This window comes from Lepidochelys kempii, chromosome 3, assembly GCF_965140285.1.
Source record: "Lepidochelys kempii isolate rLepKem1 chromosome 3, rLepKem1.hap1, whole genome shotgun sequence".
NCBI classification, from domain to species: domain Eukaryota; kingdom Metazoa; phylum Chordata; order Testudines; family Cheloniidae; genus Lepidochelys; species Lepidochelys kempii.
Window position 1 is genome coordinate 86,951,486 of NC_136382.1, and position 12,859 is coordinate 86,964,344.

The following is a 12,859-nucleotide window of genomic DNA, read 5'->3' on the forward strand; positions in this document are numbered from 1 at the left end:
GGTAGCTGATGACAGAACAAGGAGTAATGGCCTCAAGTTGCAGTGAGGGAGGTTTAGGTTGGATATTAGGAAAAACTTTTTCACTAGGAGGGTTGTGAAACACTGGAATGCGTTACCTAGGGAGGTGGTGGAATCTCCTTCCTTAGATATTTTTAAGGTCAGACTTGACAAAGCCCTGGCTGGGATGATTTAGCTGGGGATTGGTCCTGCTTTGAGCAGGGGATTGGACTTGATGACCTCCTGAGGTCCCTTCCAACCCTGATATTCTATGATTCTACCTGCCACCTCTTCATAATACCAACCCCTAAGTCAGGCAAGTCTTTTCTGCAGCCAAGCAACATTGCAAACTGATGCCTAATTTACTGGCCAGAAGTCTCATTCAGCATTACTGCTTCTGACCTTATTTTGAAAAGTACTATGGTACTCTACAGTAATAGGTGAAAACACTATGTCTTGTATTACCAACACTGCATTATTTTGGGCTGTTGCTGTAGATTACTGTGGTACATTTCCTGGAGAAGCCAATGTTTAAACCATCATTTGCTAGACTGGATGGACTTTTTCTGGAGCCCATTATTTCTGTACCTTGATTGGCAGGAAAGATTCCTGCTGAGCATCTTGTAATATTCCCTGTCACCCCCCTCCCCCCCACTTCCACTAAAGGGCTGAGCATGCTGCCTCCCTTAGCTGCCCATATCAGCCTTACAAGTGAAAGACTAGTGTCCATAATTGAACCCATATTTTCCCTCTGGGGCATTGCAAAGCAGTAATACTAGGCCACCGGAACAAAGCCAAAATGGCTGATTGCTAATAGTTTCTTCCCTTCTCAGATTAGCATCAGGTCTATGGCTGTTCATGCCCATGGCAAACTGGAAAACACATGCCCTTCACTTCCCACAGTCTGTAAACATTTTGCTGCTCCGGGCAACCACCTGTTCTACCCGTATAATAGAGCCAGCCTTGGATGTGACAAACATTCCTACCAATTAATGTGGCATTAGTAGTGGTGCTATTAGCATGGCCTTTTAATCAGTTTAAGTTTAAAGCCATCTGTCTGTAACTAAGACGTGGTGTTTTGCTGCCTGCCTATTTTTCACAGTGAAAGCCCTTCCTCTGACAGCTGTGAGCCTGGGCATTGCACGGCCCTGTTCTGTAGTAAGACTGGGTTTGATCTGAGAACCTTCACAAATCCATATTTTGCAAAGTGCAAAGTGCAGCGAAAGCGAGGTAATTCTTGGTTGCAGCTGGCTTGCTGGAATAGCTGCTGCATGCGCGCTAAGCACAGACACCCGGTAGATGTAGGATCTGGAGTTTCTGGCTGGGCATATCAGTGATGGTGACTCATTCAGGGCAGTTCAGGCAAATACCATATTTACTGATATATAAAGCTAAGCCATTTATGCCACAATTTCCAGGCAAAACTTTTGGTTTATACACTAGTCAAGCAGGGAAAAAGGGGAACCAGAAGTTCTGCCAAGGGGTCCTCTAAGTTACTTCCTATTTAAGGAAGACTCTTCCATAAGGTCTTAGGTGGGGAGCATAGGGACAGTGAGAGAAGGATCAGTTTACATGCAGGACATTTATGTTTGTTAGTGTCTGCAGTGACAAGAAGGGCATTGGCTTTCTGGGAGTTGGTTTATAAGCGAGTATATACGGTAGAGCCTTGCATGTTCATCCTCATTGTCTAACTGGGGCAATGAACTGTGAAGGAGACCAAAGAATGTTTATCAATCATTCATGCAGCACATTAGCCAGTGCTCTGACTCAAGGGCAAGAACTTCAAAGTTACGCCTTTGTGGACATAAATGGCACCGTCTGGGTCCAGACTACCCCTGCTGACCCCTCCCAATCCCAACATCGAGACAGAGCGAACAGGGATTTTCAACAAGTGATATCTAATGTTACTAGCAGTCCTCCCAGCATGCCTGAATCCAAAAGCATAAACACCAGGGCTCCCCAGCCCGAACAGGCATTCAAAGCTGAAAGGATTCTGAAGTCTGTAACTGTTTTTTTGCAAACCTGGTATTTGTAGTTGTCAGATGACAGCCAGCTGCTGAAATGTACAAGGGAGAGTTCTCCCTATGAGCTGACAGCTGCCTGCTGGCTGCCTGCAGCCTTTCTGACCCTGAGTGTTGGGAAATGAAAATAACTCAGTTTCTGGGGGCCGGTTCATGGTTTCACTTCTGTTTCTATGGAAATGGGCACGGATTGGCAGGAGAAAAGGTACATACAGTATGGGTGCACGCGTGCACATCTGTATAAATACATATACAACACACACATATAAATGTTTTTAAAAAACATTTTTGAAGGAAATACACTTAGGTAGTGAAGTTATATTGGATCCCTGCACTTCTCAGGTTACAAAGGGAATCGGACCATTGAAAACAGCATTTTGGCTTCTACGTAAACACTAATTTAAGACTCTATCTTGTAAACACTTATTACTGGGCACAATGCACAAACGACTGAAGACAGTGGGATTACTCAAGGTAGTACATACTTCACCTGGTAGTCCATATTTGCAGGATTGGGCCTAAGGTCATGGACACGTTTATTGTGCACAGTCTTTCTAGGCTCTTGAATAGTAAAAAACCTATTTAAACTAGAAATATAATGGGGAAAGAAGTTTGTGCTTTAGAGCTAATTTTCACTTGTGGTCCACTGAGCCCTAATAGTATTTGATACTTGATGGGACTGAATAAGCAGGACTCTTATGTAATAATAAAAACAAAATAAATAATAATAAAAACCCAACCAAAAATTGTTCCATCCAAAGGTCTCAGGGAACATCACAAGAATTAGTAAATAAAGACTCAAACGTCCCTGCATGGTAGGAAAGTACAGTTATCTCCATTTCACGGATGGGGTAACTGATGCCCAGAGGATGGAATTAACTGCTTTTGTGCAGCTCCCCAGCAGAATATCCCCAACACAAGAGGCCCTCTCTGCTAGAAATGGAGAGATGGCGCCATTCGCTCAATCATGGCAGGATCATCTAGGGCAGGGAGTCTGTTGGGGGTGGGTGGACGTGTGGCTCGGCCTGACTGTATGGAATGTGAGGTTATGACAGTGGTTAGACCATCCATAAGGCTGCACTAACCTGCTCCAGGGTTCAGCTTGGCCCCAGAAATCTCAGCATAGAAGAGGCATCAAGCCTCCCCTCTCAGTCCCTGCACTGGTGGCAGGATTACTCCGGCCATGAGAAGGTAAGTGACCTGTCCAAGGTCACACACTGCGTCTGTGGTAGAACTGGGAATAGATCCCCCAAATCCTGAGTCTTCATGTTTCTTAATCACAAGACCATTCTTCCTCTTACAAAATAATAGAAAGGAAAGATTCCCACCTGTCTCAGTCAAATTACAGGGCTGTTCACAGGGGGCTAATTAGAACCCACCAGGGAAGAGACTGGAGTCTGAGATCTGCTGGTGACTTCCCCAGGTGATTTATTCCAGGGGACCAGTGGGCTGAGTTTGCCTGACTGACACCAATCCAGGCTTCTTTAGCAAAAATACTTTTCAGCAGTGACAATCACAGGACACGCCAGAAGGGAGGCTCTTGTCTAAGCTAAGTGGATTCCAGCTACTCCCCCTGCCTGCCCACTTCCCCACCAGCATGCTGCTGGCCTTCTGCCTGAGAGCAGAATGCAGCAGCTGACCTGTCTGTTTGCCGTGTGCACCTCCACTATGCGAACAACTGCAAGGGAATGCTGGGCCATGGAGGAGCCAAAACCAGGCCCTCAACACATGGAGCGAACGGTTTATACTCTTTAGTCAGCGCCACTACATTACGGCAAAAGGAGATAGTCACAACCATGGCCACACACACAGCCAAAAACATCATTTGATTTTTGGTGCTGCAGCTGATTAGGCAAGTTGAAATGAGGAGGGAAGGGGCAGACACCTGAATTAGTATCTGACAGAGTTTTGAAAGTGCTGAAAAAAATTAGATATATTGAACAGAAACCTTCAAAAATCAGCTCCTGATCTCACTCCACTCATGTGTTAGTACACCATGGCCCCAGGCTTGAATGGGAAGAACTGCCCGTGGGCGGACAGCATCTATACTCTCGCCGATGGCATTTATTGGTGTAAAAGTCTTTGGAATCCGTGTGTGTCTAGAATCTCTCACCTGAGCAGCAGCAGCAGGAATTCTCTGTTCTGATACCAGTTGTGGAAGCTCTTTATATCTGCACTGTGTACATATTAGAGTCAGACGAACACCTCCAATTTTACCCCACAGAGGGATGAAAGGAGCAGAAAACGGTCAAAAGCCTGTCAGAAGGAGAGGAGGTGAACCTAATCAGCACAGCAGTATCCCTCTCCTTATCTTAGAGTTTGATTTAGTGCTTCTGACTGTAGCTACACCTTGGACCCTCTTCGCTAATGGACGGTTTGGTGCTCTGCAGAGGGCATGCCTGGCAGGGAGGTGGCAGAGCCATGGATAGCTCATTTTACACAACATCAGTAAAGCCATGGTGAAATAACCCAGGAATCAATATTGACCTCTTTCTGCAGATTGCTACTCTGAACATGCAGAGGGGGTGTTTGTGATCCAAGCACAGGTGAACGCTCCAAGATCCACAGGTTTGTCCCAGACCTTAGGACATTTAGATGCAGGACTGGAGGACGGGTCTCTGTCCCTTTGCAGCTCACCAAACCTCACCCACAGCCACAGGAAGGCATGATGCGGCAGAAACTTGGTCTGTTTCACCTAACTTGGTCCTTGTGAAGCTTTTTACAAGTGGTGATATAACCCCACTGGATATTTTTTTTTTTAAAACTGCACAAAAGATTAGCAGTGCCTGCCAAGGTAATATTATAACTCTAATAGTGGAAAACCCTTTTTCCTGAGGGTATACATTACCATTATCTGTTATGTCTGGATTAAGAGACTCAGTTACATTTGATTCAGCAGCTCAGATAATGAGCACCTGCCCTCTCCTGCCTGAGCCACATCTGTAGCCTGTTGCTTTCTAAAGGCCTAATCCTACTGCTTGGAAGTTTTACCATAGACTTCAGTGGAAGCAGGATCATGTCCATAATTCCTTTAAAGCCAGCATCCCATTTGTACAGTATTTCAAGCCGAATGTGATGTGTCATGTTGGACCCTCTGTCCTATAAAATGCATATTCATATTCTAAGAGCAGAACATGACTGGGCTTGATTGACAAGGCACATAATGGGAAGCCTTTTTATTAGATGTGGCTGGTAGACGACAAGATCTTCAGCATTTGGAATATTTTTCATTTCATAGGAAGAAAACGTCACATCAAGCATAGCTTCTTACATTAGCTCCCTGATCTGTTTATTCAGAGGACTATTTAGTAACACATATGTTTTTGCTTCCAACTGATTAACTGTTTAAAGAATAGCAGCCAAGTTATTGAACTTAAAATTAAAATAAAGTAACAACTTGAATTAATATAGAGAACATTAATTCACAGAGAGTTTACTCAGTACCCTTTACGGTAAATAGGTATTTAGTTACTTTTCTGAATTCTCCTCTTGGCCACAGTCTGCCAGGTGCTTACCATTTTTGTACTCCCATAGAAACTGGGACCTGTCTCTTCCCCTTCTGGCTGTTTGAGATTCTTAGTCACCTGTCTATAGAAATGGTCTTTTAGGCCTTTGCTTTGCTGTTTGCTAGTTATATCCTGGTGTGATACCTAAAAGGAAAAAACACAGTGCCTGTATGTTAATTTATAAGATGCTTCCAATTAATCCTCTCTTAATGATAAAAATCCCTCCCGCCATTTGTTAAAACTTTCCCCACAGTATTATATATCCTCTTAATTAAGAACAGAAACAAACTAATACCTATTTTATTCCCTCTTGCTTCCAATTAGTCCTCCATTGTTCATTACCCACCAGACACTTGACAATTAACAGAACAAAAATACCCCAACAACAGAATATATATTTCTTCAGAAATGACATGTCTAGAATAATGAAAGTGACACAGCCATGGTGTGTAAAGGGGCAAGAGGCAGGGGCATAAAGCCTCCCATGTGGATCAAAGACATATGGAGGATATGCAAAGGCTACATAGGTAACGTGTTTTATACATGTGATTGTACAGATCTGGGTTGCAACTCTACCTAATTTGGAGACACAGAAGCAAAAGAAATTTGGCTTTCATTTTATAAAAGGATTCTCTGCCCCCTTGCCCTTGACATTTGCCTTGACAATCTGAATCAATTGCTTGGTTTGGTAGCTTGTCACTGATTTTTCATAAAGACCACAGGTTATTCATAGTTCCCCACTAGTCACCCAGGACTGGACTTGGAGGGCTGTGTAAAGCATGCACACAGCTCCCTCAACTGACTGCATATCCTCACCCCTCTGGAATATCCAAGATCAGTCTCCAGCTCTGGTGCAGTGTTTTCCTAGCTCCTGATGGCAAAAAAGCCATCACTAATGACCTCCCAGACAACCGACTGCTGCTTGTGTGGATCCTCTGCTATACAGCTAGCGTGACCTGTGCAAGGGAGGCAGCTCAATGGCAGGAGGGATCAGGAATCCAGCACTTTCATTCAAGCTTTAAATGATGCCCTCTCTGGTCCTGGGCATGTCACTTAGGCTTTCTGCTTCAGTGTTCCTACTTGTAAATCTGATCTGCCTCAGGTAGAGCCAACAACAGAGTCAGATAATTAAATGTGTTTGTAAACGCCAGCTGTGCACTAATTGTGACCAGAACACACAAAACCTTCTAGGTGCTGGGCGCCTAACAACCCCCAATGCCCTGCTTGGTTACACAGTTACCAACATTTTAAAAAGTCTGCAAGGGACAATTACGCCCAGACCCCACCGCAAGCTGCACTTTTATAGCAGAAGGGAATTGGGGCGGGGAGGCAATTGGGACCAAAGATCCCCCTCCACTCATTCATTCATTATGTAAATTTAGTCCATTAGGTCTGGGGCCTATAAATATATAAAGATATAAAAAATCACTTTGCTCTATTTCCCCCAAATCTTCAGACTGAGCCTGTACAGAATAGCACACCGGGGCAGTGTGAAGTTTGTTATATTTCTTGGAGAGGCAGCAAAACATTTGGCAAGTCTGTCCAGTAATGATACATTGAGTCAATTGTATTGCTATGTTATTGCACTTTTCCGTTTTACAACCTCCTGCCCCCCCAGTAAATGTGTAACTTACTATTAGATGGACTTGAGATGTTGATTAGGCAAAGTGGCTGGATGCTTAACTTTAAGCAAATGAGAAGCCTCCATTGATATGAGACTGCTCACATGCTTAGAGTTAAGGGTGTGCTGGAGTGCTTTGCTCGAGTGCGTCTTCCGTGCTCAGCACCTTGCAAGACCGAGCCCGGGGGACACGGACACGTCCTTTCCACAAGTGGAGCTGCAGAGTGGAAGGAGGCGGCATTAGATTTGGATTTATTCTCCGTGCATCCAAAAGGGGAAGTGGAGAGTAGCATATACAGTCATTCTTTTCAAGATCTCTCTAGATTTTAAAGTTAACCTCAAACTCTTTTAATAAACTCATGTGATCAGTTTGGAGTCTCTCCTGAGTATTCTTACCCCTTCTGATGAAAGAAAGAGGGCTAGTGCTCTATTAAGCCAAAATCTGCTTTATTTGATGATAAGCCGGACCTGGCAAGAGAGCAGTGAGATAGATCTTACTGTATATTGACTATTGGAATACAACATTCATGCTTTCACTCCCCATGTAATTTAGAGATCCTACAATCAAGAGGAGCGAGGACACAGTCAGAATCCCTCTGTCTAAAGGGAGCATGAGCCAGAGGTTGGGGCCTTGCAGATACCCCTGGGAGAGGAGAGAGAGAAAAAACAAACAACTTTCTAAGAAGGAGGAAAAAAATCTACATATTAAATCAGACCTGTTTAAAACACTGTGAAGGAAAGTTACAGACAAAACCAAGATAAAAGTGAAGTTCAGCCACACAGGCTGCAGCAGTCCCTCGGCATCATCTAGCCCTTAGCCCCCAGTTCTGAGCTGCTTTGAGTAACCTTTCAGTTCTGGGCCCAACTGGGGGCCTGACTGGCCCCACTGTAAATTTAAAGCAGCTCATAGAATCATAGAATATCAGGGTTGGAAGGGACCCCAGAAGGTCATCTAGTCCAACCCCCTGCTCGAAGCAGGACCAATTCCCAGTTAAATCATCCCAGCCAGGGCTTTGTCAAGCCTGACCTTAAAAACCTCTAAGGAAGGAGATTCTACCACCTCCCTAGGTAACGCATTCCAGTGTTTCACCACCCTCTTAGTGAAAAAGTTTTTCCTAATATCCAACCTAAACCTCCCCCACTGCAACTTGAGACCATTACTCCTCGTTCTGTCATCTGCTACCATTGAGAACAGTCTAGAGCCATCCTCTTTGGAACCCCCTTTCAGGTAGTTGAAAGCAGCTATCAAATCCCCCCTCATTCTTCTCTTCCGCAGGCTAAACAATCCCAGCTCCCTCAGCCTCTCCTCATAACTCATGTGTTCCAGTCCCCTAATCATTTTTGTTGCCCTTCGCTGGACTCTCTCCAATTTATCCACATCCTTCTTGAAGTGTGGGGCCCAAAACTGGACACAGTACTCCAGATGAGGCCTCACCAATGTCGAATAGAGGGGAACGATCACGTCCCTCGATCTGCTCGCTATGCCCCTACTTATACATCCCAAAATGCCATTGGCCTTCTTGGCAACAAGGGCACACTGCTGACTCATATCCAGCTTCTCGTCCACTGTCACCCCTAGGTCCTTAGGTCCTTTTCCGCAGAACCTTCACCTCAGGGCTGCTCTAACATAAGCACAGACACTTATAGCTGGAGCATTCTGGCCACACAGTCCTCCCACCACCCCTGCCCATGGTGCACCCCACAGGCCCTTTATATCCGCTCTATCCCACTCAGGGATCACTTCTGACGTGGTATTTCCTGGCTGGAGGAATCTGATGGTATAATGGGGCTGGAAGACAGCCTTGAATTGTGGCTTAGTGACAGACATGCGTAGAATTGAAGTGGTCCATAGGCCTTTGGACAGGCCTGCTGCACTGGGGTGAGTCCCACCCTCAGTGATTAAGGTTGTACTTTCGTTGAGTGAGCCACATTTCTTAAAATGAAAAATATGTGCCAGGCCTTTAAGGATCTTGTGAGCAGAAGTGATGATAAACAGTTCAGCAAACTGCACTGAGAGCTACAAATGTGCATTGTACATCGAAGCTGAGAGCAGGGGCTCAGCAGCAACACTGACAACATTGAAGAGCCAAACCAGAACCTTCACCTCGTCTGTGACCTTCCTTTTGTTGGGGAGGGGAGGGGGATAATCTTATTTCTTTGACCTTTGCTCTTTTCACCATTCTGACAGGGCTCAATGCTGAATTATTCCAGAAAATGGGCAGAATGATCAATTCCCCATCCCGTACCCATATGGCTAGCAGTAGTTCAGATTTAGAAAGCACTTTCCCATAGTGAGTCACACTTGCCGTTTCCTGCCTTGCCTAAATAATATTCTAGTTACTCCTCTGATTTAAACAGAGGATACTGCTACATTCTGGCATGAAAAACTGGAGCACAGACCCACCAACATTGTTATAATCTGATTACATGAATCCCTGGCCAGAGTTAAACACAATGATGCTGCAAGCACAGCTGGTGCTGCAACCTTTAAATCTGTCTGTAAATGACATGATGTACTTTCAACACAGCCTGCATGCTAGTGACCCATTTATTTCCAGAAGGGCACTCTCAGAATCCACCCTCTTTTCTCCTCTGGCTGCTCCTCCCTGCACACTCATGCCACAGGCCCCAAAGGGCAGTTACTCTCCATGGATGGCTGGATGTGCCTCCTTCTGAAATCTGCTTATATTGCTTTTTGCATAGCAGAGTAGGTTACTATACATCAACCCACCACTACACTGCAGCAGCAGAACATGCTGCTACCACAACTCTTCTAACCCTCTGTTGTTCTAGGGGCAAGAATCATACACACATAAATAACTGGACACAAAAATTAGAGTCTACTCTGTTCTTAGACTGTCCTCTCCTCTAATCAGTTACTCTTCAGAGTCCATTTTTGTGTCTTACATGTAATCATTCTCTTGTTTTTCCTAGGTTGAATTTCTCAGAGAAAGGGGAAGAACAAGAAGGAACGGATTAGCGTATTTACTGCTTTGAATTTTTAACAACAGCCTCTACTTTTTCCATACACAAATTTGATTTTTTTTTGTAACTTGCACATATTTTTGCATACAGATGTGGAGTCTAGTTTGAAGTTCCTTGGAAAAACCAAGGACCACTAGGTTAGTGACTACCTTATACAGAAACCCTGGCCCCACTCAGAAGAAATTCCCATTGACTTCAATGGTGCTAGGATTTCACCTCATATATTCAATAGAATCCCTTTCCCTCGGTTTGGCTGTGAAAATTTCCAAGGTAACTAGACTTGAGGGTTTAGATGGGAGAGACCAAACATCCAATACAGGTGAAATCACATCTAACGTCTGAACTTGCTTTAGTTTGTATAGCTAAACGGTCTCTCTTCCTAAATTAAGATAGTAGGAGGACTGTTCCAATTAATACTCCAGAAATCCTTTCAGTGGTGAATTCCCCTGCACATGAATTAATCACTGGGAATTATAATGCTTTCCAATAGGACTGTAGAAATGCTATGTAATTCCAGAGTTACAAACAGCCTCTAATTATTCTTTTGAGGATCGTCCCCTTCCTGTCATGACCTGAGAAAAAGGTAAACATTCTTCCACCTGTACTTTTTGTACCTTACACTCTCTAAAACCCCTCTTAATAGCGCCAGTAGAAATAGTACACAGATTAAAAGAGTCGCCGCTGTGTGATAGCAGCTCTTGTACACTTCCACATTATCTTGTTTTTAACCTCTAGGTCCCAATAAGTATTTATACTAACTTAATTATTGCAGTATCGAGTGCAGGACAGTATGTACTAAATCAACAAAAATTAGGCAGTCCTCCACTTATTTTGTAGGTCTGGTGGGTCCATCTTCTTGGCCCTACACTACTTTCAAATTTGTGGACTCCACTAGAGACACCTGCACAGGAGGAATATTCTCCATTTCCAATTATTTTTTTAGATCCATCCGTTAACCAGTTTTTAATCCAATCCATATTGGGTACGTTCACTTTCTATAGTGCTAATTTTTTAAAATTCAGAACTTTATGTGGGAGTAAGTCAAATGCATTACAGAAGCCTAAGTATCTTATGTCAACACCTTTATCAACCAAACTTATGATTTCATCCAAACACAGCAAAAAGTTTGTTTGACAATACCTATTTCCCACAAAATCATGTTTATTGGCATTAATCATGTTAGCATCCTTAAATTCTGTATTGATTGTATCCCATAACAGCCTTTGCACGATTTTGCCCTGGTTTGATGTCATGCTAAAACAGATTATATAGTTATCCAGATCATCCCAATTATCCTTTCGAAATATGGGCACATTGTCTTTTTTTCCTGTACTCTAGAACTTTCCTAATGTTTCAAGATTTGCTAAAAATCAGCATGAATGGTTCAGAAACATCCGTGGCCAATTCTTTTAATACTCTTGGATGCGGGCTAGCTGATCCTGCAGATTTTAAAACACTGATTGGTGAAAGAGTGTGATTTTAAAAAATTTGATGGTGTTCCTTTACAGAAGTTTCAGAACAGTTCTGTGTCGGTCAATGCCTACTAATGGATTTTTATTAATTTGTAACATACATGCCATCAGCTTGTTTAAATACATTGCTAATACTTGCTTTGTTTCATGGAGATAGGAGAGATTTGTTTTGTTTTAGTACTAACAAGTAGAAGCAGAATTTAGCTACCAGAGGAAAAGGTCTGAATTTGTCAATCAGCAACTGCAACAGTCTGCATAAAAGTTACATGCAGACTATCCCAGGGCAGCAATGTAGCAGAGTCCAACATGGTGCTCATGGCTTAGCAAGTGGCCCAAGCGACAAACCCGAGAGTTAAAAAATTAAACAACAACCGCAAACAAACACATTTGTTTCCAACTGGAAATGAATACAAAATCCCAGCCATTCCCAGTGCATGAATCCCATCCTGTGTCCATGTATTGCAGTACCACAGCTACCAGAACCATGTTCTTAAAAAGAACAGGAAACAAACAGGAAAATGCTTAGCTGTACTTAAGTGTGTTAATTGGGGAGCACTATTTAGGATCTGGCTGTGTCAGCAATCAGCTTATCAGAACGCATTGTGCTTTGGCTGGCATATCAAGATAATTTTTAAACCTTACTTTAAAGATCTCATCTCTGTAGGTTTTGTTTTAAGGGTGGTGGTGACTGAGGGAGAAAGATGAACATAACTCATTTGGACAGATTTCTATGATGAGACTGGTTAAACAGTCCTAAAAATATTCTGTTACCTTGAGTATTCAATTGCTCGAAGGCTAGCAGTATCGCATGCACAATACACATTACATTAATAGTGCTACAGCTTTTGTGGCAATCATAGCCAAAGTTTTGAGTGATTTTTTTTCACAGAACATTAGCTTGTTTGATAGAAAGCTGCACTGCTGTACAGTTTTATATACCAATAAAGGCTAGATTTGCGAGCTGCTTCTTTGAAAGAAACCTGTCAATCAATGATCAATATTGCAAACACTGAACAACTCATTCCCTGTATTTCACCAGATTATTGCTTTACTAGCTTAGTAATTGAAAGAAGGCCTATTAAGTTAATATGTGAATATTCAGAATATGACTATACAACCTAAGTAAGATAAAATATTAAACAATAAAAATTGCATTTCGACCATCAGAACGTATTACTTGACTAAACATGGTTTCAACAGTCTTATGCAGTAATAAAACTAAAGTTGATCAATCTGTCTATGCATAAAACAATCGTT